This window comes from Nicotiana tabacum, chromosome 20 (assembly GCF_000715075.1).
Source record: "Nicotiana tabacum cultivar K326 chromosome 20, ASM71507v2, whole genome shotgun sequence".
NCBI classification, from domain to species: Eukaryota; Viridiplantae; Streptophyta; class Magnoliopsida; order Solanales; family Solanaceae; genus Nicotiana; species Nicotiana tabacum.
In genome coordinates, this window is record NC_134099.1 from 133,763,870 (window position 1) to 133,768,138 (window position 4,269).

Genomic DNA, 4,269 nt, shown 5'->3' on the forward strand with positions numbered 1-4,269 from the left:
GTCGTACCGTATGGAACCAGCGGAGGTGAAAGAGTTAAAGGAGCAGCTTCAGGAACTCCTTGATAAGGGGTTCATTCGGCCTAGTGTGTCGCCTTGGGGCACACCGGTTCTATTTGTGAAGAAGAAGGATGGCACTATGAGAATGTGCATTGATTATATGCAATTGAACAAGGTAACAGTTAAAAACAAGTACTCTTTTCCTTGCATTGATGATTTATTCGACTAGCTCCAGGTAGCGAGAGTGTTCTCCAAGATTCATCTCCGTTCATGCTATCACTAGTTGAAGATCAAGGACTCGAATAATCTCAAGACAGCTTTCAGGACCAGATATGGTCACTATAAGTTCTTGGTGATGTCTTTTGGGCTGACTATGCCCCAGCATCGTTTATGCATTTGATGAACAGCGTGTTTTAGCCTTATCTTGACTCATTTGTCATAGACTTTATTGATGATATTCTGGTATATTCGCGTAGTCAGGAGGATCACGTGGAGCATTTGAGGGTTGTGTTGAGGAGATTGAGGGAGAAGAAACTTTATGCAAAGTTCTCCTAGTGTGAGTTTTAGCTCGGTTCAATGGCATTCCTGGGACACGTGGTGTCCAGTGAGGGTATCCAGGTTGATCCAAAGAAGATAGAGGCGGTTCAGAGTTGGCCAAGACCGTCCTCATCCACAGAGATAAGTAGCTTTCTTGGTTAGGCGGGTTATTATCGCCAGTTTGTTTAGGGATTCTTATCTATCGCATCGCCCTTGACCAAGTTGACTCAGAAGGGTGCTTCATTTGTATGGTCGGACGAGTGTGAGGAGAGCTTTCAGAAGCTCAAGACTGCTTTGACTACAACTTCAGTGTTAGTTTTGTCGTCAGCTTCAGGTTCATATACCGTGTATTGTGATGCTTCGAGGGTCGATATTGGTTATGTATTGATATAGGAGGGTAGATTTATTGCTTATGATTTTCATCAGTTGAAGCCCCATAAGAAGAACTACCCCGTTCATGATTTGGAGTTGGCTGCCACAGTTCACGCGTTAAAGATTTGGAGGCATTACTTGTATAGTATGTCTTGTGAGGTGTTTACTGATCATCGCAGCATCCAGCACTTGTTCAAATAGAAGTATCTCAATTTTTGGCAGCGGAGGTAGTTGGAGTTGCTTAAGGATTATGATATCACTATATTGTACCATTCAGGGAAGGCCAATGTGGTGAACGACGCTCTGTGCCGAAAGGCGGTGAGTGTGGGGAGTCTGGCATATATTCCAGTTGGGGAGAGACCTCTTGTAGTTGATGTTCAGGCCTTGGCCAATCAGTTCGTGAGGTTGGATATTTCGGAGCCCAGTCGGGTGTTGGCTTTTGTGGTTTCTCGGTCTTCCTTATATGATCGAATCAGGGAGCACCAATATGATGATCCTCATTTGCTTGCCCTTAAGAACAGAGTTCAGCATGATGATGCCAAAGATGTGACCATTGGCGATGATGGGGTGTTGAGGATGTAGGGCCAGATTTGTGTGCCCAATGTAGATAGGCTTCGGGAGTTGATTCTAGAAGAGTCCCATAGCTCGCGGTATTCCATTCATCCGGGTGCCGCGAAGATGTATCAGGATTTAAGGCAGCACTATTGGTGGAGAAGAATGAAGAAAGACATTGTGAAATTTGTAGCTCGGTGTCTCAATTGTCAGCAGGTGAAATACGAGCATCAGAGACCAGGTGGCTTGCTTCAGCGGATGGATATTCCAGGGTGGAAGTGGGAGAGGATCAATATGGACTTTATAGTTAGACTTCCACGGACTTTGAGGAAGTTCGATGCTATTTGGGTTATTGTAGATCAGCTGACCAAGTCCGCGTACTTCATTCCAATGTGTACTACCTATTCTTTAGAGCGGTTGGCAGAGATCTATTTCGGGAGATTGTTCGGTTGCATGGTGTCCCAGTTTCCATCATTTCAGATAGGGGCACTCAGTTCACTTCACAGTTTTGAAGATCTGTGCAGCGAGAGTTTGGCACTCATGTTGAGTTGAGCATAGATTTTCACCCTTAGATGGACGGACAGTCCGAGTGCACTATTTAGATATTGGAGGACATGTTGCATGCTTGTGTCATTAATTTCGGAGGGTCATGGGATCAGTTTATACCGCTTACAAAGTTTGCTTACAACAACAGCTACTAGTCGAGTATTCAGATAGCTCTATATGAGTCTTTGCATGGGAGACGGTGTAGATCTCCAGTTGGTTGGTTCGAGCCCGGTGAGGCTAGGCTATTGGGGAAAGACTTGGTGCAGGATGTTTTAGACAAGGTGAAGGTGATTCAGGAGAGGCTTCGTACAGTGCAGTCGAGACAAAAGAGTTATGCTGACAGAAAGGTTCGGAATGTGTCCTACATGGTTGGTGAGAAGGTTCTGTTGAAGGTTTCACCCATGAAGGGTGTTATGAGATTAGGGAAGAAGGGTAAATGGATTCCTCGATTCATTGGGCCTTTCGAAGTGCTTAGGAGGACTGGGGAGGTGTCTTATGAGCTTTCTTTGCCACCCAGCTTGTCGAGTGTGCATCCGGTATTTCACGTTTCTATGCTCCGGAAGTATATTAGGGATCCGTCTCATATTCTAGATTTTAGCACGGTTCAGCTGGATGGTGACTTGACTTATGATGTCCAGCCAACAGCTATTTTGGAGCGTCAGGTTCGAACGTTGAGGTCAAAGGATATAGCTTCAGTGAAAGTGCAGTGGAGAGGTTGGCCCGTGGAGGAGGCTACTTGGGAAACCAAAAGAGAGATGCAGAGCAGATATCCTCACCTGTTTGAGGCTTTAGGTATGTTTCTTGACTCTTTCGAGGACGAACGTTTGTTTAAGTTGGGGAGGATGTGACGACTCGGACAGTCGTCTCATGAGTTACCGCTCCGTTTTTCCCCATTTTTGCTTCTTTATGCTTTGTTTATCCGTGTTATGTGGTATCTGGTTGGTCAGATCGATTCTGGAATGGTTTTGGTAAGGTTTGAGACACTTAGTCACTAAAAGTAGCTTTAGAGTTAGAAAAGTCAGCCGAGAGTTGAGTTATTGGTAAACGACCTCGGAATGCCGATTTTATGGTTCTTATAGCTTCGTTAGGTGATTTGGGACTTAGGAATGTATCCGGAATATTTTTGTGATGTCCGGTGTTGAATTAGGCTTGAATTGGCGAAAGTTAGTTTTTGGCGATTTTCGGTCGGTAGTGGATAATAGGCTATCGGGGTTAGAATAGAATTCCGATTGTTGGAATAGGTTCATAATGTCATTTCGGATATGTCTGCAAAATTTCAGGTCAATCGGAGTTGTTTTGTATAGTTTCGACATCGTTGGTGGAATTTAGGAATTTTAAAGTTCATAGGCTTGAATTTGATGTGATTTTGGTGTTTTGAAGGCTCGACTAAGTTCGAATGATGTTATGGGACGTGTTGATATATTTGTTTAGATTTACGAGGGCCTCGGGTGGATCTCGAAAGGTTAATGGATCAATTTAGACTAGAAGAAAAGTTGCTGCATTTTTTCATAGTAGCATGAACAGTAACTCGGGTGAACAGTAACTCAGGTGAATAGTACTCGGGTGAACAGTAAAACGCGTGAGCAGTATTTAAATAAACTCTCCACGACCATTAAACCTTTTTACACCATTTTTGAACGGGGAAAGAGCTTTGAGGCGATTTTAAAGAGAGGAAATCATTGTTCTTCATTGAGGTAAGGACTTTGGACCCTAAAACTCTATTATTTGTGATTAAGGAACAAAATATCAGTGTTTAATTCATGAAAATAAGTAGAAAAGGGTGGAGTTAGGGCTTGAGATTATGAGACCTTCTAGGGATGATTTGAGGGGTCAAACGAACTCCGATTTTCGAGTTCTTTATATGTATGGACTTGTAAGATGAAGAAGAACATTTTGGTATAAAGCTTGTCCAGTTCTGGGATGCGGGCCTGGGGGGTCAGGTTTTGACTGATTTTGGGTTTTGTGCTTAAAATCGATATTTTTCAATTGGAATTCATTCGTTTAGCATAACTTGATGATAAAAATCTGAACTTGGTAGATTTGGAGCACTCGGAAGTTGGTTCGAGAGGCAAGCGTGTTGCAGAGTAGCTTTTCGGGCTAGTTCGAGGTGAGTAATGATTTTAAATGTTGTTCTGAGGGTATGAAACCCCAGATTAGGCTCTCAGATTCCCGTTGCTCGCACACCCGATCTGGTGGTTCAGGGAGTGCAGACACCGGAGGCACATCCAGCCAGCCGGTTGCAACTGCTCAGGATTATGTAGTTCT